At 39.9% G+C, this 25,769-nt stretch overlaps 1 protein-coding gene across 7 annotated transcripts in view; it reads right to left on the bottom strand.

Moving 5' to 3' along the window:
* The window catches only part of LOC109622136 (sex determination protein fruitless), a 640,213-nt gene that overhangs the window by 98,984 nt on the left and 515,460 nt on the right, over positions 1-25,769 (bottom strand). The gene's annotated exons all lie outside the window — the stretch shown is intronic.

The following is a 25,769-nucleotide window of genomic DNA, read 5'->3' as shown; positions in this document are numbered from 1 at the left end:
TCGATACGGGAACCTAATTTGTACGATGGTGCAAACATTATCACGCATTCGATCGCATCAACGAAAGAAAGGTAAAATGATGACCGATAGATTGTTGGGTGAAAAAAAAACGAGTCAAAATTTTCATAGTCACTTACGTCATTCTGCAGAATAACGGCAACATAGCATAACATTATCAGTTCCGGGTGTACGATAGTATTCGAGAGATTCCTTAAACACTGGAGATTCCAAAATTCACGAGACAGTTCCACCTGGAATTTTACCAGGACTTCCATCTCCGATGTAAATAAAAAAAATCCTTCGGGAGCTCCCACGATTATTGCTATAGGAGTTTCACTAGGAATTCCGGCAGAATTTCCCTCACGGAGTTCAAACAAGAATTTCTCACGAAGCTCCACCTATTATTCGTCCAGAAGAAGCTCCTGCAGGAATTAGATCTAGATCAATGGTGCTCAGCACTTTACGCATTTCATCAACAAAATTGCTTACTTTTTTATTATGTCTGTATTAACGAGATTTTTGTCGGCTGTTCGGGTCCGTATGGAGTTGATCATCAATATTAACTTCTTTTCCCGATCAGCCTAGATAGCTGTGTAGTGTCGGTAGCGGTTGTCTAAATTGGCTAAGAATATTGTGCCTTGCAAGATAAATCCTCGAAACGCGTTTGTCTTCTTCTTTTCCATCAAGTTGTCAAAATATGAGCGCCCTGATGGTCAGAAATTCTGCATGCGGCGCTCATATCAAATCCACATGAGGCTGCGGCGATATGGCCGTGAGGAGATGCATGCGATACAGACGCAGTGTGAGGATGAAGCCACATCCTCCTGCAGCATCAATAAAAAAATCCCGATTATTAAATACAAAGCCGACGAGATGATGCGTATGCGTATAGTGAAACAATGTCGCGATAAATATTATTACGATTTCTGGCTACTTGAGAAGCCATTGTGCTAACTTTTGTTTTGATATGAACGGCCTGAAGGCAGCTGCGATGCCGCTGGGTGGGTGACAGTATTTGTTCGATTTTGGCATTGCGTCTGTATCGCGGGAATCTCCTAGCGGCCATATCGCCGCCGCCCAATGTGGATTTATTATAAGCGCCGCAATAACACTACGGACCACCTGTTCCGGGGGTAAAAGTCCACTAAACAGGGAACCCCAATCCAAGGTGTCAGACGACCCGTGCTTATGGATGAATGGTTGAGGGGGTTTAAAATATGCTCGATGTTTAACGAAGCCTGTAACATACATAGGTAGATCGCATTTGTGTGTTGCGTTACGGTTAAAGATCTATCAAACCGAACCCTAGTGACATCCGGTTTGTCAAATTGGGGTAATGTGTTTTGCTAATAAGGATTCATGGTACAAAGTCCTTGTTACTGGTGACAGTTCCTAAAATTGCATTTATTCTGCCTTGCTGATAGTTAAAGAATCGGACATTGCCCACCCGAGACTACACTTGATGTTAGGAAAACAAACATGCTTTACGTATCTAATTGCATACTAACCTGACTGTTAAGTTCTGGTAATTCAAGGACTCACGTGCATTCTTATTGCAGAACATATTCTCTAATTTTGCAACTAGCCTAAAGTCCCGGGTTTTTCTATGTTGTCCTGGGACTAAACTAGAAGCAAGACATGAATGGTGCTAGAGTTGCGATGCATAGATAAATATCAGTACCACCGTTTTGTTTTTCTCAGAATTCAAATAGATTGTGTTTGATTAGGGGCGATCTTTCACTGGGATTTAAATCTCTATGATAACGGGGCCTTTTTATCGCAATCGATTTCTTGCACCTCTGGGATAACAAAACAGGAACTGTACAGAAATCGATGCTTCATTGCCTCTCAATGACAATGGAGTAGTACGACATGCACTAAATACTAAGGATACGAGTAATGCCACAAAAGATCTAAATACTGGTCGCAGTGGCTCACCCGAACAGAAAAAAACGAGATTTTTAGCCCTACACTAGTTTATCTCGGAACCCACGCTTTACTTCCCTTCCGAAGGAAAAACTCACATTGTTTGTGAGTTTGTCGGGAGTGGGATTCGATCCCAGGTCCTCGGCATGATAAAAAATTGCTTAGTACTTATCGAAAACCAATTCAAGCAAATTTGCATTCAAACTGAAGCTTAGTATCGAAGTTATTTTGTAGTACAAGGTTACTAAACTGAAATTAATTTTGTAAATTATCGTTATTTGACGAACTTCGGCAAATATGAGTGAGGCCTGTGGGCCTAATTTTTTACTCATCGAGCAAATCTCGAAAGATTGAAAATATAACTAAGCTTTTTTCCATAACCGGTTAGCTACAACACCAGGCTTTGGATAAAGCGTAAATTTGTAAATAACACATCTCTTCAGTGATTATTGATTTCTAACCAAATGTTGCGCAAAAATACGAAAAGCGCTAAGCTCTACTGCTCTAGATGTTCCATTGGTGACCTTTTAAGGAGTGCCATAAGGAATACTTGCAGTAGTCCCACCATCAATTCCACCAGAAAATTCAACCGGAAATTCTCAAGGAATTTCACCAGTAATTTCAGGAGTACTGATCGAAAGTCCAGTAGGATTTAAAAACAGAAATTCTCATAGGCGTTGCACCTCAAATTTCTGTTAGTACCACTGCAAATTCCCGCAGGAGTTACATCCTCTAGTAAATCCAGCGAGAATTCCTCTAGAACTTTCAACGAAAATTCTTCTTGGAGTTCCACCAGAAATCCCTCTTGAAGTCTAGAAATTGCCCCGGAAATTCTCTCGCCAGTAGTATTTTTTTGAACTAAGAACTGTTTCCGAAGTTACAACGGGAATGCCTCTAGGAGTTTCTCAGGAAAATCTTTTATGAATTTCGTTACGAATTCTCTTAGGAGTTCCAAATAGACTTGTAAATGGACTACCCGCTTGGCGCACACCGACAGTTGATCAGCAGGAGTAAATCAATTTTATTTTGTATGGTGAAAAGCATCTAAACTTAAATTACTTGAAATAGAAAGCTTTTACTGAAAAAAAATTTGGTAAGCTTAATAGTAGTTACCATTATTGTGCACAACCACTACCAAATATTTTTTTCGAATAATGTATTCCACTTCGATAAATTTGCCTTTAGATGCTATTCGCCATACAATATTTTTGCGATTTACTTTTAGCGATTTTTCGCGCATAGAAGCTAGCGCCACATTGGTCGATGCGGAGAGTAGGAAAACAGCCGATGTAGTTAATTCAGTTCTGCACTACAGTTTTGGCCGATTGCCGGAAAATTGCCTCCAGCCTGTTTTGGATGACACGTGCTTGCCACCCGGATGCAGCGATGCGAAAGAGCTCGAGTCTTCGTGTCGCTGACGACCGACGACGTGCGTGTCGCGACGTCGCGAAGTCGCGATGTCTGATGAAGCGCGAATATTGTTGTCGCGATTGGGTCGCGGTGTTCGATGATGCCATTCGCATCTCTGCGCATAGGGTGCTAAACTGGTATGCCACATCTTCCTTCTCCTCTCGACAAAAAACACACACAAAAAAAAGGTTACCATCTCCCCGCTACGTATTGTTTACGGCCTTCATATGCGTCTGGAATATTATTTCATTAACCTATTGAATTACTAAAACACAGGGAAATTTAATTGGCAAACCCAGTAAGCCAATAACAGAAGCATTTCGTTGCCAGAATCTCAGACGATCTCATGATCGTAAGAGTCGTGTGCCAGTTAAATATATTCAAAAAATTTACATCTTAGCTGTTAAAATATGCTTCTTCGAAGTCCTGTACGTTGTTTGAATAAACCTGCACTTGTCTCTCACTTGCAGAACAACGGAAGGGCCCGTTAGCGGCGTCGGTGGTGTAGTGGTAAGCGTGGTTGCCTCTCACCCCAGTCGGGCTAGGTTCAATCCTAGTCGACGCCGTCGGTATTTCTGAGACAAAAATATCTGATCACGCCTTCCCTCGGATAGGAAGTAAAGCCGTAGGTCCCGGCTCGATATGTAGGGTGTCAGGTGTGTGTGGATGTCTCCCTGACCGTCCGTGTTTAGGCTTAGTACCAGAAATAGGCGGACGTTAAACTAGAGCTGATGCCGAACGGTGTCGGCTCGCCAGAAATAAGAAGAAGAAGAAGAAGGGCTGTCAGGAAAAGTTTTCGGCCACTGGGCGTTGCATGCTAGTCCGTTGTCTAGTGTCGTGCTTCCTTCAAAGAGCAAATAGCTCACTGGAAGCATTAAACGTGTCCGTGTCTTTTTAAAAAAAAAAGAGATCCTGAGTTACAGTATGTGACTCCCCCATTCTGGCGAGACTAGCTTTATGAAGCCAACCACGTCCTTGGTAGATAAGATCCATATGTCAGCAGGCCCTAAAAAGGGCTTGCTGAGAACTTTGAACCTACGTTGAGTGAGTGCACTGCAACAGCAGAGGATGTGTTCTGATGTTTCCCTCTCCTCGTCACAGAAGCGGCAATTTGAGGTTTGGATTGCTCCGATCTTTTGTAGATGGTATCTGCAGGGGCAGTGTCCAGTTATTAGACCGGTGTAGATGTTGAGATCCCTTTTGTTGAGACCTAATAGTTGTTGGGTTTTCTTGGGGTTTATCGTTACGAGCCTTTTGGATTGACTCGTATGGGGAAGTGCATTCCAGTTTGATGTGATTTGACTGACCATATATGTATTTGTTCAATTCCATTTTTACAGAGCATCCCGCAGAAGGGCTCAGGGCCAATGTACCTTTCATTAGATCCATTTCTGGCTAGCACATCAGCAATCTCGTTTCCCTCTAGACCCGTATGTCCTGGGATCCAATATAGGTAGACTCGATTGCGTATGGATAAGTTTTTCAAAACCAGAATGCATTCCCACACTAGCTTTGAGTTACAAGTGTAGTTATTAAGCGACTTAAGTGCCGCTTGGCTGTCAGAGAAAATACATATTTTTGCAAACCTATACTTTCTCCTCAGGCATAATAACACACATTCTAATATTGCATATATTTCCGCCTGAAATACTGTGGGCCACTGTCCTAAGTGAACAGAGATTTTTGTTCTAGGGCCATAGATTCCGGAGCTTGCCAGATTATTCATTTTCGAACCATCTGTGAAGAAATTTATAGAGCCTGTTGGAACGCTGGGTCCACCTCCTTCCCACTCCTGGCGGGAAGGAATGAACACATCGTAAGGTAAGTCATAATTGACTACCGTTTCCATCCAGTCACTACAAATTCCTATTGCGGGATTTATGGCAAATTCATTTAATATGCTGAGGTGACCCGTAAGGTCTTCCGACAGCAGTGTTTATGTTCTCTTTAACCTTAGAGCACTTTTTCCGCTTCCAGCTTTATGAATTGATCTAACCGGGGCAGGTGAAGCATTGCGTCTAGGGCCAAAGTCGACTTGAATGTTGGGCGTCTCAGATAAACGTGGTCAAAATAACAATGCCAAAATAGCAGCGTCAAGAATGTTTTCAGTCAACGGTACGGCACGCATGGTAATATTGACAATGTTTCAGTACAATTAAGGTAAAGATATGACGAAGCCACAGCTCAAATTTTCAAGAGCACAAAACTGAAGAACCGAATGTCGTATTGCGCTGAAAAGTTGATCGATTGGTCACCACCAGCGGGGTACCAATCGATCAATTTTTCAGCGCAGACCGACGTTTGGTTCTTCAGATTTGTGCTCTTGAAAATTTGAGCCGTGGCTTCGTCATATCTTCACCTTAACAGAATTTTGCATCGGTTGAAAATCATTGGTGCAGTTCTTAATTTTACCATGGATTCGGTAGTAACTACAACAAAATTTATTTCAGTGTACCTACTTGTCGCCCAACCAAAAAAAAACGAATTTCATGTTTTGTTTACACCATGCAATATTTATTTTTTTTTAGTTTTGTATTGCTTATTGCTTTCAAATATGGATTTTTGATGCACTTCAGCTATCACATTATTTTTGTGCTCGGGCACGGTTGCCACCTCCGATTTTAAAAAATACACGGTTCACAAACTTTGTCCACGAGAAGAAACGCAAACGCTGCATAGCTGGCCACCCGGCCACGACTGTTATGGCTAGTTTCCACTTCGTACGTACTGTGCAAAAAGATAGGACAAGTAATGATTCCGCTTCAAAATTACTTGAGCGGTGCGCAGATGGCAAGTAAGGATAAAAGCGAGGATAAAAGTGTAACACTCATAACGCCTCCCGTGCGAATCAAATGGAGCTGTCACTTTTCCTTGCGGAAAAATTGTCCGCGCTATTATTCCGTAAGGACACGCAGAAAAATGAGGCTTGTTTAAAACAATTAAACGCATGGTTGATTTTCAAACTGAGCATTTACTTATTCCAAAGTTATATTTCTTTGTTCTTACTTATAGTCTATCGATCAAAACAACCAATTCCCATCATTCCATATAACGTTAAAATCTTCATTTGTTTCAACAAAATTAGAACCATAAACATGGCTTGGAAGCACTCACACATCTATAAAATTCTTACCCCAACCCCAAGACAGCATTCACAAAAAGTGGGTCGGTTTCGATTTTTTGCCTTTTTTTTCGTTCTCGCTTCCATCCGCTTGCCGAGTGTCTAAAAAAAGATTTCCGAGCTGCCGAAGGAGCTGCCGTCACCAACACAATCACATTCCGGCTTTGTTAGTTGCAAAAGTGCAGTCGTTTAAAACAATCTGTTATTTTATGTTGAAACTACCAAATATCTGTTTGTTCTAACAAACTGTCAAACATTTTGGCAAATGAAAATATTTGTATTATCAAACAATTGAACAGTTCAATTTAAACTAGAAATCAGTTTGTCGCTATAATAAACTGAAAATTTGGTTGATTTGAACTTTAATTTGATGGTTTTTACAATTTATTTTTCTGCGTGGAAAAGTAACGTTTCTCCCTATACTGGATCAGTTGTCAAAATTACTTGCGGAAAAAGAGGGAATTTTACTTGGGGGAGTGAAATAAATTTGAAATGGAGGATTTGAATTTAGTTGCTGAAATATTCAAAGCAATAGTACTGGAACATGTTTTATATCATCGTTGGCAACTGCTAGAATATTATATATCATATATCGTTAGGGTGGTTCACCCGATTTCACCGCAGGGGTACCGCAGGGGTCCATCTTGGGCCCGGTACTATGGAACGCGGCGTATGATGGCGTATTGAGGCTCAAACTTCCACCGGGCGTAAAGCTGGTCGGCTTCGCCGATGATATTACCCTCGTGGTATACGGCGAGTCGATAGAGGAAGTGGAACTGACAGCAACTCACGCAATTGGCATAGTGGAGGATTGGATGAGGTCGAGACATTTGGCACTCGCGCACCACAAAACGGAGGTGGTGGTGGTAAACAACCGCAAGTCTGAACAGCAGGCAGTGGTCACCACAGGTGGATGCACGATCAACTCTAAGCGCTCACTGAAGCAATTGGGGGTCATGATCGACGATAAGCTGAAATTCGGAAGCCACGTAGAATATGCCTGCAAAAGGGCAAGCATGGCGATAATGGCATTGTCAAAGATAATGTCAAACAGCTCGGCAATAGTCTCGAGTAAGCGTAAGCTGCTCGCGACAGTAGCGGTCTCCATACTACGGTATGGCGCCGCTGCATGGTCGAAGGCGCTAGTGGTTAACCGAAACGTGAAGCGTCTTGAGAGTACCCACAGGCTGATGTGGCTTAGGGTGGTGAGCGCATACCGCACGGTCTCAAAGGACGCGGTATGTGTGCTAGCGGGCATGATGCCCATAGCTTTAGTGGTGGCAGAGGATGAAGAATGCTTCGAGCGACGCGGCATAAGAGGCGCGAGGCGTATCGCCAGAACCTCGTCTATGCTGAAGTGGCAGAGCAAATGGGATTCCTCCAGCAAGGGTAGATGGACACACAAACTCATACCGAGCGTGTCCAAGTGGACGAGCAGGCCCCATGGCGAGGTGAATGTTCACTTGACTCAATTTCTGTCAGGCCATGGGTGCTTTAGGTGGTATCTGCACAGATTCGGACACGCAGGCTCCCCCGCATGTCCGGAGTGTGCAGACTGCGACGAGACCGCGGAGCATGTGCTCTTTGAATGTCCACGTTTCGTGGACCAAAGGTCGAGTATGCAGGAGGTATGCGGTAGAGATATCACGCCTGACAACATTGTTGAAAGGATGTGTATGGGGGCGGACAAGTGGGACTCCGTTACTTCCACGGTTTCTCGAATCGTACTTGAACTACAGAGTAAATGGCGAGCCGAACAACAGCTAGTTGAGTTGGCCCCCCTTCCCCATCCAGGAGCTTGAGTTCAACGGGTAGTCTAAGTACTAGCCAGGACCCGAGCCTCCAGAGGAGAGTGAACAACTTAAGGCGGTAGCTGGTGGAACGCTTACTATTAGATTGTACTCATGTACGCCCCCCCCCTTCTCGAAGTCATCCCTAACGGGCGTACCGCGAAGGTAAGGAAGAGAGAGAATGAGTTTTTAGTGGGTCGATCCCCACATCACCCGAGGAACCACCTCTTGGGTATCTGTTGCAGATTTTCTCATTCTATAAAAAAAAAAAACAGTTATTAATTGAACAGCTCTCTTTGCCTGCCATTGCATGAATTTGTTACTGGTATCTGTAACAAAAACAATCAAAAACAAAGTACATGCTGGTAGGCGGAACCGAACACGACCGGATCCGTCTGGGTAGTAATGTTACGATAGACGGGGATACTTTCGAGGTGGTGGAGGAATTCGTCTACCTCGGATCCTTACTGACGGCTGACAACAACGTGAGCCGCGAAATTCGGAGGCGCATCATCAGCGGAAGTCGGGCCTACTACGCTGCCCATAACTGCATATTTGTAACATTTGCATATTTTGCTGGTATTGAGATAATACTGGGGATCATCATCAAATCACAAGTGCTTTCGACCACATGAATAAAAAATCAAGTTTGTTCTAGGATTTTTGAAAAAAATACCAGGTCATTTTGTCTCATTGACCAATGTGACCGCATAACAGTCACACTAGGAAAATAGACTGGCTTTGAAGCGTGACATTAATCATACTGAGGTCCGATTTATTTTTTGGGAATTCCCCCAGCATACAGGAAGTGCTGTAGAAAACTTTATTGCTATACGACTGATGACAAATTTATGGGAAATTTTTAAAAATTCGATTCATTCCTATACTATCCAAAGTTGCAACTTTGGGTTCCATTTTCTCCAATGCCTACTTTTGAGGAATTCCACGGAGTCATGTCAGTCGATCCTGAGCAACCATTTCAAAAATATCTGAAGCTTTGCACAGTATTTCAATTTCATCTAATTCGCCATTTTTCGATATCAAACCTTCATATTCACTCACGACTAACTTTTCAAAAGGGTGTATGCGAAAATAGTTCAAAAATATTCTAAAAGCTGTACAGCAAAAACGGATTGTTCGATTGTTATGAATTTTTCAGCAAAGTTAGATAACTAAATGATGATTCCTTAGAAAATATACACTGTGAAAAAAATATTTTTTTACTTTAAAAAAATATGATCTTTGTCACAAAAACTCAAATATCTCAAAACCCTATCTTTTTACCAACGTCAATTTTTTAGGGGAAATGGCCCTTTATATCAGCTATCTACCATAAAATTTTGGTGGTGGTAAACTGATAAACAAAAAAGTTATGACATTTCAAACATTTCACAATTTTTACATTTAGTAACAAAAAAAAATTTTTTCTGTGTAAATTATTTCGAGAATTATATTTTGATGCTGATTTTATTGTGAAGGCTACCGCCTGAATTAAATAAGTTGTTTTCATGATATTTTTGTTTGATTATTCATAATTTCTATAGTATCTATTTGAAACTTAGACGCGATCCAGTGTTTTGATCAAAAATATTGAGAGTGTCATTCTTTTTATTTTACGTGACTGGTGAAAAAAATCCCTTGATAGTGTTGAAAAGCTGTTGATTATAAGAAAAATGGAATTAAACTTATTTTTAAGGCAAAAGCTGTATAATAAAAGTTTTATATACGCGTATACGTCTAGTTTATCTGCAAAAAAAAATACCTCTTAGAGAACCGACTTTATGATCGGAAGAATGCGAGTAACTTCAACAACAACAAATGCATGAGAGGTACATACCACATACAAACACACGAAACGCCTAGAACAATTTTCGTGTAAATCCATCGCCCAGTTCACACTACCACCACCTGGTGGAAATGTTTCACGAAACACTGCGTTGTGCAATATCGTCATCAGAAGGCGCTAGTGTGAAACGTCAAACGCAAAGAAAAACGATGGGCACTCTTCTGGTTATGAAAGCCACAACCAAGATTCAAAATGATCGTTAAAGGCGTGGTCAATGAAAATTTCGTCAGTGTTACATTTGTTTGTCTGTATACATACCATGACAATGCTCACGAAAAAGCAAAAAAAAAAAATACTACCGCTATAGATAATAAAAATTTTATAGTAAATTCTTTCTTCAGCCAAGCAAACAACACCAAACTAGTCAGTTAAAACTAATAAGTGATTTTGTTTATTATAATCTAACGAACAACATGAACAGTCGCTTTCTCAAAGGTCTTCAACTCAACGCTCTCTTGTAGACCGTTTGATGAAAAAAAAAATGTTCAAAGGAGTTACGAAATCTCACCGAAAGCACCATAGATAAACTGAAAGAGACTGGTTATGCCCAAATTGAATACAAATTTACGCATTTGCACCTCCTGCCGTCTAGACTTTGACAAACGAGCCATCTGTATATCATCGGTAAAGCAGGGCGCAGGAAGTTCGAAAACGACAACAATTGAGAAATTGCCAGAAGTGCTAAGTGCGGAGAGTCATGCCACCGTACCATCAGCGACATCAGTTTAAACAATTTAATCACGCCCCTTTTCAAAAATGCTTTGATATATACTTCAACAACTATACCCATTTCAATATTTTAACGTTGCAAACCACGCTTTCAACATTCATTTTGAAGAAGAGGGAAAACACTTGGCCTCAAATGTAACAACAAATTAATGAATAAACGACTAATGCGCGGAGGGCGTGATAAAATAGGAACATTACTGTACATATAATATACATAACACATAATAAAAACAGCTTGTTCTACTCACGCAAGGCCATTAACAATAAAATCAGCATCAAACTGCGATTTCCGGCCGAAATAATTTACACTAAAAAAAATATTACTAAATGTGAAAATTGTGAAATGTTTGAATTGTCATAACTTTTTTGTTTATTTGTTTATCATCACCAAATTTTTATGGTAGATTGCTAATACAATGGTCCATTTTCCCTAAAAAAATACGTTGGTAAAAAGATAGGGTTTTGAGATATTTGAGTTTTTGTGACAAAAATGATATTTTTAATGTTAAAAAAGATTTTTTTCACAGTGTATATTTTCTTAGGGATCACCATTTAGTTATCTAACTTTGCTGAACCATAAAATAAGCATCAAACTGCGATTTCTGACTGAAATAATTTACACAGAAAAAAATATTTACCAAATTTGAAAATTGTGAAATGTTTGAAATGTTATAACTTTTTTGTTTATTAGTTTACCATCACCAAATTTTTATGGTAGATTGCTAATACAATGGACCGTCTTCCCTAAAAAAAAATACGTTGGTAAAAAGATAGGGTTTTGAGATATTTGAGTTTTTGTGATAAAAATGATATTTTTTAATGTTAAAAAAGATGTTTTTTCACAGTGTATATTTTCTTAGGAATCACCATTTAATTATCTAACTTTGCTGAAAAAATCATAGCAATCGAACGAACCATTTTGGCTGTGCAGATTTTTGAATATTTTTGACCCATTTTCACATACACCCTTTTGAAAAGTTAGTCGTGATTCAAAATAAAAATTTGATATCGAAAAATGGCGATTTAGATGGAACTGAAAAACTGTGCAAAATTTCAGTTCAATAGAAAATCATGAATTAAAAAATTTCCTTAATTTTGATGCTGTTGCTTGGAATCGCTCTTTTGTCGAATGTTACTGTTATGCGGTTATGGGCAGTACGGGCTCCAGAAGAAACTGTGGTCGAAAAAGGTTCACCGCACCAAATGCACCATGTACAAAACGCTAATAAGACCGGTGATTAGCGACATGGACATGGAGACATGGACCATGCTCGAGGAGGACCTACAAGCACTCGGAGTTTTCGAGCGACGCGTGTCAAGAACGATCTTCGGCGGTGTGCAGGAGAACGGTGTGTGACGGAGAAGGATGAACCACGAGCTCGCCGCACTTTACGGCGAACCCAGCATCCAGAAGGTGGCCAAAGCCGGAAGGATACGGTGGGCAGGGCATGTTGCAAGAATGCCGGACAACAACCCTGCAAAGCTGGTGTTTGCAACTGATCCGGTTGGCACAAGAAGGCGTGGAGCGCAGAGAGCACGATGGGCGGACCAGGTGGAGTGTGACTTGGCGAGCCTTGGGCGCGACCGAGGATGGAGAGCGGCAGCCACAAACCGAGTATTGTGGCGTACTATTGTTGATTATGTCTTGTCTTAATGATGTTGAACAAATAAATGTATGTATGTATGGTTAGCTCTTCACAAAATTGGAGATTTTCTAGTAAAATACTTTAAACTTCCCTGCCGTTCATTAAACTACTATATGTTAGGGTTTAGTAAACCAAATAAAATAAAATTTTGTACATGTGTAACTAATATATTGGTCTTTGATTAATATTTGACTTGACCAAAATAAGTCCAAAGGAAAATAAGTTACATAATACATAGTTACAAAATTTCGCATCAAATGATAAACAAACTAGAAGCCCTTGACTTACCACAAAGCTTTTCCGAAGACACCATCTTTTTTTTTATCTGTATTAACGAGATTTTTAGCCCTGGGCTAGTTCATCTCGGGACCCACGCTTTACTTCCCTTCCGAAGGAAGAACTCACATTTGGCGAGTTTGTCGGGAGTGGGATTCGATCGCAAGTCCTCGGCGTGATAGTCAAGTGTTTTAACCATCACACCAGGTCCGCTCCACAGACACCATCTTTCTAAATAATCAGGATCCTGATATATATGAAAAATAAAATGTGTTAGCTCACTAGCGCCGCCTGTTGGTGGAATTTCGAATCAAACTATCCTAACTGTAAGTCCTTGACCAGCTTAAGAATATTACCAAGCACATCAACACTGTAAGTAATCAGGATCCTGAGATCCAACTATAGAAAACATTTCATACAATCAATCTAAAACACGTAAAAATATCTATTTTGTCATAAATAGGTTACGTTAGTCAAAGTCAAAGTAGTCAGTTTTCGTCGATTTCGTTAAAATGCGTTAAGTCTTGAGTTTTAATCACCCGTTAGCTTCGAAGCTATAAGCAAGGCATGGTACACAAATTACGTAACGCTAAAATCAGCGATTTCAGACTCCCCCTCCCCCATGTAACGCTTTTTGTATGAAAACCAAAAATATTTTGTATGGCTCGTAACGTAAGCTAGACTCCCCCCTCCCCCTATAGCGTTACGTAATTTGTGTACGATGACCAAGCGCTATTAAGGCGAAACTGGAAGCATTCCTCATTTTTTGATTCTTGATTTATTAAATAACGAAGCAATATTTTCAAAATCGGTTTTCGTGCACATGTAGAGTATGTATCAGGGTATCTTCTGAATTTTTTACGTGGTAGAAAATATTTTTCGTTTTTGCAGAAACCATTTTTGAACAAAATTTCACTAAAAAATGGTTTCTGCAAAAACGAAAAACATTTTCTACCGCGTAAAAAATTCAGAAGATACCCTGATCCATAACATGTGCACGAAAACCGATTTTGAAAATATTGTTTCGTAATTTAATAAAAAATCAAAAACCAAAAAAATGAGGAAATGCTTCCAGTTTCGACTTAAATGCTGCACTTTTACACTGTTAGTTTCTTGGATACCGTCTACCCCCGTTGGTTTGACCGCATCTAATCTGAACACTTTTTAATTTGACCCCCGTTTTCGATGCCCACAATTTTACTAGAAGTTCAAATTAAAATGAACCCCGTTGGTTTGCATGAGGTGTCGTTCAAACCAACGGGGGTAGACGGTATAATATCTTTTGTATCGCAATATTGAGCAAAGGAAAACAGTGCATTTATCTGGCCGAGCCATGGCCCAGCAAATCAAGCATCTTTAGCCATTCCAGCTGATAAAAAGTGCATTGTTTTTGCAGCAGTTATGTACCCACATTTGCTGATAGGGTGGGGCGGGGCAAGATGGGTCGCGGGGCAAGATGGGCCAGTGCCATTTTCGGGCGCATTACTCATGTTTTGATTATGGTAATAATTTTGTTAGATGACCAGCATGAATATACAAAAGTTTGGGGCATTGATTGAAAAATTATTCACTCTCATTGGAAATTAAAAATTAAAATGGTTTTAAGCCATTTTTCTTATGCGATACATTCCATATAATCTCCATATAAACGGCTGCGGGGCAAGATGGGTCACCTTCAATTTTGATCGTATTTTTGGAGCATTCAAAAGTTATTTATTTTTTATTACAAGACTATCTCATAAATGACTTCAATCAAGCGGAATGAACGCTCAAAATTATAACATAAAATTATGATAATTTTTTAGTGAAAACATCGATTTTCAAGTCGCCTTAGGATCACTCAAATCGTAAAGTTTTTTATCTTCCAAATAAATTTATAAAATGTTTACTAGTAGCTCTTGTTTACTCAGTATGGATATGAAGCATATATAAATGCAGAACAAATTTTATATTTTGACGTTTTTCGTTGAGAAAATGTGAATTACTTAAAAGGTGACCCATCTTGCCCCGCACTTTTTTCACGACGCAAAATCGATCACTTTTTTAAACTGCTTGTTTAACATCATATTTTGTATTTATTGAACTTTTTTTCCATTCTTAGCATAGCTAACTAGTGTATTAAAGAGAAGCGGGCGAATACAAACCAATACGATTTGCATTTACAAAGTTATGGTGATCCATCCTTAGGTGACCCATCTTGCCCCGCCCCACCCTACATAAGTTCGGTGTTTTGTTGAGTCGACCGCTTTTTGATCTGATGACCGCAAGCTGGAGAAAACGTTTTGGAATTTGCACCATATCGTGATCCTTCTGCTGAATTGCTGCTGAATTGCCGCTGCTGTGAGGTGCTGTTTGTGTTGGATTTTTTTTCCGGTTGTGTAAGGCCTGTAGTAACCTTGTGTAGCCCTACACTTTCGGAAAAAGTTACAAATTGGCATGTGTCAGACGAAGTTTCTTTGTCTGATCACAAGCAAATATTGTTTCAATATGAGGCTGGTCACCAACTCATAGAAACCACAAGAAATCCCAAGAAAACAAACTGGGAGCAATACAGCACAAAACTTATACAGGTATTCTTCGATATAACGTACCCTCGATATAGCGTACCCTCAATATAGCGAATTCGATACAACGTACATTTTGCTTCCATATAACGTACAACATTGAAAATTTTATTTTTTTTTTCAGGAATAACCCTCAGATAAGCTACGAAACTACTCAAATCAATGTTTTCTTGCAGTATCAATCTTGTATCCTAGAATTAGTGCAAATTGGGGAAAAAATTAGTGTACGTTATATCGAAGCACAAAAAATGAAATTACTTTTTCATGAAAACTCATGTTTTTCATTATTGGTTTTGTGAATTTCACCGAAATCTTTATTTGGGGCTAATTTCACGTCGAAATCATCAATATTAGCATAAAAAATATTAAATTTTTCGCTGCTTCGATATAACGTACACTTCGATATACTGCCGTGAATCACATATCAGTCCCATCTTTGCTGGATTTCCTATGCAAATGGGACAGATATGCGATTCACGGCAGTATAACGTACAAAGAGAAAATATTTTTTGTACGTTATATCGAAGAGTACCTGTATCGGGAATGGATAGTTTAAATGACATTCAAAATTCTCGTCATGGGCTTGAAGAAAGTGCTTCGACACTTTCGAGCATAATAAAACAGGCCTTTCATGACAGTTGCGCACCAAAGAAACGCTCTTCAAATAGAGATGTTCCTTGGTGGAATAGTAATCTGCAAAAATTTCAACATAAAACCCGGAAGCTGTTTAACCGGGCTAAAAGAACACACACGGTCAGAAAATTCACTCATTTTCGAGCTAAAGTGGGACAACTCAAAATTGAGTAATTTTTTTTTTTCCAGCGATAGCGCTGGCCCAAGTGCGAAAATCTCATCAGTTTAAGCTGTATAATATTCTTGATGATGCGAAGAATATTATACGGCTTAAACCAGTTGGATTTTTGCACTTGGGCCAGCGCTATAGCTGGGAATGCAATTTACTCATTTTTTGAGCTGTTCTAGTTTAGCTCAGTTTTGTGTAAATCATACTCATTTTAGAGTAACATTTTCTTAGCGTGCAACAGTGGGAACAATACAAAGAGTCTCTCACAGTTTATAACAAGGAAATTCGAAGGTCGAAGAGGATAAATTGGAGGCACACATGTGAAAACATTGAAAGTACTCCAATTGCTGCTAGACTGCAAAAAGTCCTCGCTAAAGACCATTCAATTGGCCTTGGAATTCTTAAAAAAGAAGATGGTTCTTTTACTAAGAGCGCCAATGAAATTTTAGAAACAATGATGGAAACCCATTTTCCGTGTTCTATTCTTGTTTCAATAGAAAACCAAAATTCATCTGTATCGCATACTGGTACTAATGAAACCAGGAGATATAATCATAATGATGATGATTTAACTGAGTTAGAAAGCACCAGGAGTGATACATGTCTTTTGGCCAAAGACATTTTACGGAGCAAAAAGTTGAATGGGCGATTGATTCCTTTGAACCCTTCAAAGCGCCGTGTAGGGATGGAATTTTTCCTGTACTACTGCAGAAGGGTAAAAAAAATTTAACACCCGTTTTAACTAAATTGTTCCTATTAAGCTTATCGTTAAGCTACATTCCTACCGCTTGGCGAGAAGTGCGGGTCACTTTCATTCCCAAAGCAAATAAGAAGGATAAAGCATCACCAAAATCCTTCAGACCGATAAGTTTATCGTCCATTATATTAAAAATAATGGAAAAAATTATAGACGAGCATATTAAATCGTCATACCTAATTAAAATGCCTTTAAGCAAAAATCAGTTTGCGTATCAGGAAGGCAAATCTTCGGAAACAGCGCTTCACAACCTGGTTACAAAATTGGAAAAATCTCTCGAAGCAAAAGAGATTTCACTTGCTGCGTTCCTCGATATTGAAGGAGCGTTCGATAACACGTCTTAAATTTCAATGAAGAATGCTATGACAAAGCGTGGTTTTGACAGATGCATTGTTGATTGGATTGGGGAAATGTTATCGAAAAGAGAAATCTGGAGCAACATTTGAAAAGGGCTCAAGAGGTCTTGTCTCTTTTTTCGAGAACGCTCCGCAGGGCCTAACAGCAGCCCGTCCACGCAAATTAACACCGTTATCCGAAAGATCGATGTTTGCTCTATCTGATAACGGTCTTAGTTTGTGTGAATAAGCTGATGGGGGCTCAGGAGCGACGTGTGAAGTCATTGTTTACCAATGCTTGTATGCCCTTTTCAAAATTTAATATCATCAACCCTTGGCAGCTCTTCTATTAGAGTTAAAGCAATGGAGGGGTGCCCACAAGGAGGCGTGCTATCACCTCTATTGTGGTCTTTGATTGTCGCTGATCTCCTCAAAAAAATGGAAGCACAAGGCTTCAAAATAATTGGCTTCGCAGATGATATAGTCATATTAGTTCGTGGCAAATATGACAATGTCATCGCTAACAGAATGCAAACTGCCTTGAATTTAGTCTCTTCGTGGTGCGAAAAAGAAGGATTAAATGTGAATCCTTCTAAAACCACGATCGTACCTTTTACGCGGAAAAAAATATCGATAAGTAAGTTGAAATTGAAAGGAACTCTTTTGGAACTTTCAGATTCAGTCAAGTATCTCGGTGTATATCTTGACAATAAACTAAACTGGAATCTACACCTTGAGCAAGTACAGGGGATGGCCAAAATGTTTGGGATAGGTAACTTTTTTTCTCCCACAAAAAAAAAATCAACATGCTGTAGCTTTTCATAGAGTGCATAAAAAAATCTCAAATTTTGACTGTTTGTCAACCTATTATATGTGCACCATTGGTATAAATTTGAGCTCGATTGATTAATTTTTCACGAAGTTATAACCGTTCGGGTAAAACACTATTATTTAGACAACTTATTTTTGAACTGTCATATTTCGGAAACCAGTGAACCGAATCGAATGAATTTTTTAACGTTGATCAACAATATATTAATACTTAATACGACTTTATAAAATGTAATATTTTCTAACGGCCAATTAAGTTATACCGGCTTGAAATTTTTACCCATATAGAGGAAAATAAGTCAATTTTACAATACCACACAAAAATTACTAAATGTGTTCTTCCTTCAATCTAAATAGGCTCTAATATGTCTGATTAGAGATACATAACTTAAAAACAGAAGTGGAAAATCTTTGAATATCAACACTAAAATTTATGTTTTAAACATTGATGTAAAAAAATTACATTTTTTTGAGAAAAATCCAAAAAGTGTCAATCCATGACAACTTTTTTCAACGTTTAAAAAGTACCTATGTTTTAATAGTTTGTGAAGCATTTACATATTGTTAGTGTTCGTTCAAAATTTCATTCAATTCGGTTCACTGGTTTCCGAGATATGACAGCTCAAAAATGAGTAGTCTAAAAAATAGTGTTTTACCCGAATGGTTCCAACTTTGCGAAACATTAATCAATCGAGCCCAAATTTGTACCGATGATGTACATATAATAGGTTGGCAAACAGTTAAAATTTGAGATTTTTTGATGCACTCTATGAAAAGTTATAGCATGTTGAACTTTTTCGTTGGAAAAAAAAAGTTGCCTATCCCAAACATTTTGGCCATCCCCTGTAGTTGTTAAAGATATATATGCTCGGGTCTGTGTCATTTGGCATAAAGTCATTTGGCATAAGGTCGTTTGGCATAAGGTTACTTGACATAAAGACATTTGGCATAACGGTCATTTGACATAATGGACACTTGGCATAATAAAGAAGAGTGCATTTCGATTATGCCAAATGTCCATTATGCCAAATGACCGTTATGCCAAATGTCTTTATGCCAAGTGACCTTATGCCAAACGACCTTATGCCAAATGACTTTATGCCAAATGTCCCGCTCCCATATGCTCTATGGATAACTAAAAAAACATTTGGTAAAAAATGGGGACTAAAGCCGAAAATGATCTATTGGATTTACACGGCGATCGTGAGACCCAGATTTACCAACGCGTCATTGGTCTGGTGGCCGAAAATTAATGAAAGGTTAGCTCAAAAGAAGCTGGAAAAACTTCAAAGGATAGCTACTCTTTCAATTACACTAGTTTACAAAATTAAACGAAAGTCGTGAACTTCTGTCAACGACCAAAAATTTTGAAGCATAATTTAGCGCTGATTTCGAAACCGTGCTTCAAAAATTTTTAAGTAGAACAGTTTTTGAGTTTTGGCTCAATATCGAGTTTTACGACTTTTTAAAATATGGAATTTAATAAAATTCAAATATCTTGCGTTTTGTTCAACCAATTTTAAATCTTTTTTCATAAATTCAAAGCTGAATATAATACCATTCGATCATCTGAATGCAGGTTTTGCGTCAGATTGATGAAATTCAAGATATTGGCGAGTTTTGGGGTCGATCTCCTTAAATTTTAGCAAAATTTTCAAAAAATATATTAGAAACTAGCTGTACCCGGCAAACTTTGTCTTGCCTACTGCGTTTTTTGACGTTTCAAGTTTCTAGCCAATACCAAGTCCCCGGTCAAAATGTATGGAAGTACAATTTTCAAAAACTTTCAATTTTTCCATGTTTTTTGCCTTATAAACCTTCCTTGGGTGAAAACTAACAGAACAAAACTAAGACGACCAAAATCGGACCTTCCGTTCGCAAGTTATGCGCGGTCCCACGAATGCCACTGCATTTTTATATAGATATATATAGATATATTTTTTTCTATAAGAAAAAAACAATTTAAAAATTCTTTCTCAACGTTTATTTGACATATCATAAGTGGGCGAGTTACAGTAAAAAATTCAGCTCAATCGGAGCATTGGTTACGGAGTATGGGATGTATGAAGTGAGCGACATTGCTTAAAAATAGAACAAAAATCGATTTCAAATCATCAACCTTGTATGGCAAATCGAAAAAAATTCCGCGCTACTGTATTTTTTTTCCTTCGCGTTTTCGAACTCAGGGCATGATTCTACACCAAAAACGATCATCAGTTTACCGAGCTCAAAAATGCTGTAAACTAGTGTTACTGGTGGAATGCGAAGTACGCCATCTAAAGCGCTGGACACTTTACTATACCTACTTCCATTGCATCACTTCGTTCAATTAGAAGCTGCAAAGAGTCTTTTGAAACTAAAAAGAACTAAAAACCTCTTTGAAGGTGACCTGAGAGGACACTTCAGTATTCAAAAAACAATTAGTAACAACTCGCTAGTCACAAGCATTGATGATTGGATGAGCAGACGATACAATTTTCAGCGTTCTTTCCAAGTGATCAATCCTGGGAGAAATATGTGGGAAAATGGTAGCCCACAGCTACAACCAGGATCGATCGTTTTTTACACTGATGGTTCTAAATTGAATCATCAAGTTGGTGCAGGTGTCACTGGCCCAGGGATTAATGTATCAATACCAATGGGTAAGTGGCCAACAGTTATTCAAGCTGAAATTCAAGCAATTTTAGAATGTTGTAGTATCTGCTTACGTAGAAATTACAGGCATTCAAAAATTTGCATAATGTCTGATAGTCAAGCAGCACTAAATGCTTTGAAATCAGCATCATGCACTTCAAAACATGTTTGAGAGTGATCCAATCACTTCAACAATTAGCTCGCCGCAATCAGGTGAAGCTGTTTTGGGTTCCAGGACATTGCGGAATTGAAGGAAACGAGCAAGCCGATATGCTAGCAAGACTTGGATCGTCTCATCAATTCATAGGTCCTGAACCATTTATTAGCATATCTGAATGTTCTCTCAGAATGGAGTTTAAAGCCTGGGAATAGCACAAAATAAAATCCATTTGGGAGAACACCACAACTGCGAGGTAGTCCAAGCGTTTTATAAAGCCAAACGTTGCAAACACTCGCAAAATTCTGGAACTTTCCAAAAAAGATATTAGTACTTTAACTGGCCTCTTAACAGGTCATTGTCCGAGCCGGTATCATCTGAAGGTTATTGGAAAACTTCAAGATAATGTATGTCGCTTGTGCGGCATAAATACAGAAGACTCGGAACACTTGTTATGCCGTTGTCCGGCAGTTCGGCAGTACTACGAGTCATGTATTAGGTATGGGAAAACAAATTACGAGTGGGGAGGGAGCAAGGGAGGGAGTATAGAAAATTGGCCAAAAATGCTACGTAATTTGTAAGTGCTCCCTTACTGTGTCTCCCCTCGCCCGTCCATCCTCAGAGTGTGAGAGATGGAACCAATGGCATCGTTGCCATTCTTGGATTCATGGCTGTGATGGAAACATGTGCCTATGTTGAATGAGATATTGCATTTAATAGTAAAATGTGATGAAATCTGCCTATGATTTTTTTTTTTTTGAAACGAAAACAATCGAATTTGTATAAAATACACTGAATTTTTGATAAATAATCATGTTTTTCTATTTCTCACTCCTTACGAAACATTGTCCAAAAAAACAAACAGGTTTTAAATGGTGGCTCATATTGCCCCGTATAGCTGGGAAACACATGAAAATCAATGGTTTTCAAAAGTATTTCCCAACAATTAACAAAAAGTTGTTTTCATAACTTATCGACGCAATATGAAGGGAAACACTCCTAAGCATGGTTCAATTACATTAAAATAATTATTTATTGAGTTTTTCTGTGCATTTCAGAACGATTTCCTTAGGTGGCCCATATTGCCCCTATCACCCCTACGGTGATCCAATTCATTCGAAGTGTGGCACCTTGTTGGGATATCGCTTCTGGTCAAAGTCTGATTATTACCAATACCAATGGTGATACGTCGACTTGACAAAGCTAAATAAAAATGGGGCATATGTCACAATAGATCTATCAACTGATCGCAGTGACTTAGATACCCAACAAGGAATAAAAAAAGCCTGTAGTACACAGGGTCAAATATTTGACAAGTTCCTTCCGTCAAGAAATAACATCAGTTTGACACTAAAGAAAATTCGATCGAGTCAAACAAAAGGTTTGAGCATTGGTTTCTTGTCAAATTTTGCAATTAGCGAACTTGCAACTAAAAAGCGTTGCAATGAGTGGGTTTGCAACGAGCGAACGGCCGCTGTAGTAGCTTAAGGTGCCGGCCAGAGTGGGCGTGTCACGCGACGCGACGGAGATTTCCCATACGATTTGACAGCTTTTTATTATTGATTATTATTCCTTTGCGTGCAAATTTCCGCGTCGCGCCGCGTGACGTGTCCACTCTGGTTGTACCCTAGACTGCGTGCGTCAGAACAGTACTTTTTGTTGTCATGCTTTTTTCAATTACAAATTCAATGCTTCAATTCCTGGAGAAATCCCAATAGGAATTCCTTGGCGATTAATATAAGAAACGCCCAGAGAAAAACCTAGAGGTATCCCAAATAGTTCTATTTTAGAAAAAAAAACTCCCGGAGAAATCTTAGAATGCATTACCATAGAAATCCTAGAAGGAACTCTTGGAATGGTCCCGGATGGAATTCCTGCAGGAATCTCCGAATACATATCTGAGTGAACCCCGGACAAAAATACTAGAGAAATTCCGGTTGAAATTATTGGAGGATGGTTCGAAAAAAAAACTCCTAGTAGAATCTTAGAAAACACCTTTGGAGAACACCCTGAAGGAACTCCTAGATAATCACATGCTATTAAATCCTGGAAAAAAAATGCAAATCTCAGACACATTTTATGAGAATCCCCGGGGAACTCCTGATGGATGTTCCCGTGGAACACCTGGAAGAATTTCAAGATGATTTCCTGCGTAATCCCAGAGAAAAACCTTCGTACGGAATGCCAGAAGATTCACCACAAAGAATCCTTCGTGGATCTTCATAAAATTTCCCGTGAAGCTAAATTAGTTCTCTCTGTAATACCATTAAAAGTTCCCCCAGAATCCCAGTGCAATGTCTCTCATCAGTATTTTCCTTGGAAAGCTTCACAACTCCGTTGGAATATCACTGTCAGGATTTTCCCCAGAATCCCACCCAAAGGTTTTAAATTGAATCATTTTCCCCACACGCGCGCAATAAAGTACATTTCAATTTCAATAACATTTCCTGAGGAAACGAACGAAATTTCTCTTATGCCTGGTTTAGACAGTGCAAGTGATTCAAGTCAATGGAAAACGTCCAATTGAATGCGAATTGAACGTGTGTCGCGCGAGAAAACACGGGAGCGGTCAACCGACCGAGAACCGCAAACCGACGGGGTAAAACGAATAAAAAATACTTTTTCGGAACAATTTTACAAATAGATCCAAAATGGCGTGACTTTTTCCTTTCGCATCTTTATTCCGAATGAACCATTACAAAAAAAAAATAAAAACCGGAAATCGCTCCAAAAAAAAGAACAAAAAACTGTCTTGGAATGAATTCTATACGAAGCATTTTCTTGCTAGGAATGAATCTATATCTGGGATTGGGCGATTTCTAATGCATGAAGTTTACTAATCAACATAGTCTCCGCCTTGAGACGCTGGTCTCAATCCGTTGGAAGAACCACCAGCTTGTGTATTGGACGTTGATACTCTGTTCTACCTCGACAAAGCGTTACGTTGCGAACAACTCCATTGCGGTCCGGATGCACATCAGCGACCCTTGCCAACTCCCAAAAAGCCGGCGGGGCGTTGTCCGTCTTCACCAGCACAAGTTCTCCGATCCTCAAGTTGTCCGATGTAGACTGCCACTTTTTTCTTGGTTGAAGAGTTCCCAAGTATTCGCATCTCCAACGATCCCAAAACTCGCAGACATGACGACGAAGCCTCTCGTAACGATCAAGGCGATTCTCAGTGTTGAGAACCACTGGACATCTCTCAACTCTCACCGCTCTGCTTGCTCGCCGATAGCATTTCAATATGCGATCGGTTGATGCACAAAAGCAGACATTAGTTTTAGAAGTTCTGTAACCGTCCTTGTGTATACGTGTCGCGTCTTAGTCATGTAATTTTTATGTACAATAAAATTACGTTTTTAATGTGTTTCGTTTACACCTGGAGTTTCATTACACTACCATGTGTCTCGGCCACCCCGAACTCCAGGTTGTAACAGTGGCGACGAGTAATTCGTAACCGTGCGTGCAAGTGAGGAATCGCGACGCGTTCATTTTCCCGCGGAGGAGAGGATGGACGGCAAAATGGACTTCGTGTGGAGTGCTCAAGACCAACGCCAGCCTTCAGCGTCAACGGCTGGACAGGACCTGCACCAGTATCAAGTAGGTCAGTGGCTGCACTCGTCGGTTCTGGGATCAACACACCGGAACCAACACACTCCACCATCAATCCCATCTTCTCCATCATTTCATCCCGCGGAAATTCAACCTCAGCAGCACAATTACCATCACTATCAACCGGCGGCTGGATTCAATGGGCCATTCAGCAATCCGCCATTGTTCAGTGCACAGCCAGTGCCAGTGGTACAGCAAACACCACCGCCATCGTCGATTGCCTGCTTCCCGCTTGATCGAGAGCAGTTTATCGAGCATCAGTTCCAGCAGATGCACCAGTTTCTGCAGCTCCAGTACCAGCAGACAATGGAATCAATCAATCAGCAATTCCATTTGTTTTCGCTGTATTGGAGCACCCGACAACAATCACACAACCAGCTACAATCGTCCCCGACCATCACACAGCAGCAAGGGACATCATATCAAGTTCCGCATCCATACGTCGTCGATACTACGGCGGCAATAAACGAGCAGCATCAGCAACAGTCTTCAATGGACCAGCTGTGTGTTTCCACGCCGACGACGCGGACGACGACTCAGTGTGATCAAGAGCAGCAGCACAAAAGAGGATCGATAATTTCTCTTGCCGTTGCCGTACCTACACCCAGCGGCAGCAGTGAAATTGGATTTGAATACCCTTTGCAGAGCACAAAGGCAGTAGAAGTGTTCAATTCATGCGAGATCAGATCACTTCGGAAGGTGCTAATTAATTTCAATCAGCATCAAGCAGTCAGCATCAAAAGCGTTGTTGAATCCATCGTTAATCTGTTTCATCAGTCAGATCTGAAGTTTGTCCAACATTTTCTTGATCGGAATGGACATCGGATGGATTCAGCAAGTGGACGCGCATCGGTATACAGCGACATCTTCGAGTGGATAGTCAAACATGGTGGAACCAGGATCAAGCTCTGATGGTCAAACAGCAGCTCTCGTCAACATGATCACCGACCACGCTATCAACACTGTCCACCATCACCGCTCTTCCCACGTCCGAAGACCGCTCCTATGGAAACACCGTCAACGATTCAGCGGGGGAGATGTTGAGAACCACTGGACATCTCTCAACTCTCACCGCTCTGCTTGCTCGCCGATAGCATTTCAATATGCGATCGGTTGATGCACAAAAGCAGACATTAGTTTTAGAAGTTCTGTAACCGTCCTTGTGTATACGTGTCGCGTCTTAGTCATGTAATTTTTATGTACAATAAAATTACGTTTTTAATGTGTTTCGTTTACACCTGGAGTTTCATTACACTACCATGTGTCTCGGCCACCCCGAACTCCAGGTTGTAACACTCAGGCAGACGCGAAACGTCGGGTTCCGGTATCATGT

Source organism: Aedes albopictus, chromosome 2, assembly GCF_035046485.1.
Source record: "Aedes albopictus strain Foshan chromosome 2, AalbF5, whole genome shotgun sequence".
NCBI classification, from domain to species: Eukaryota; Metazoa; Arthropoda; class Insecta; order Diptera; family Culicidae; genus Aedes; species Aedes albopictus.
This window is presented reverse-complemented; position numbering and strand designations above follow the sequence as displayed.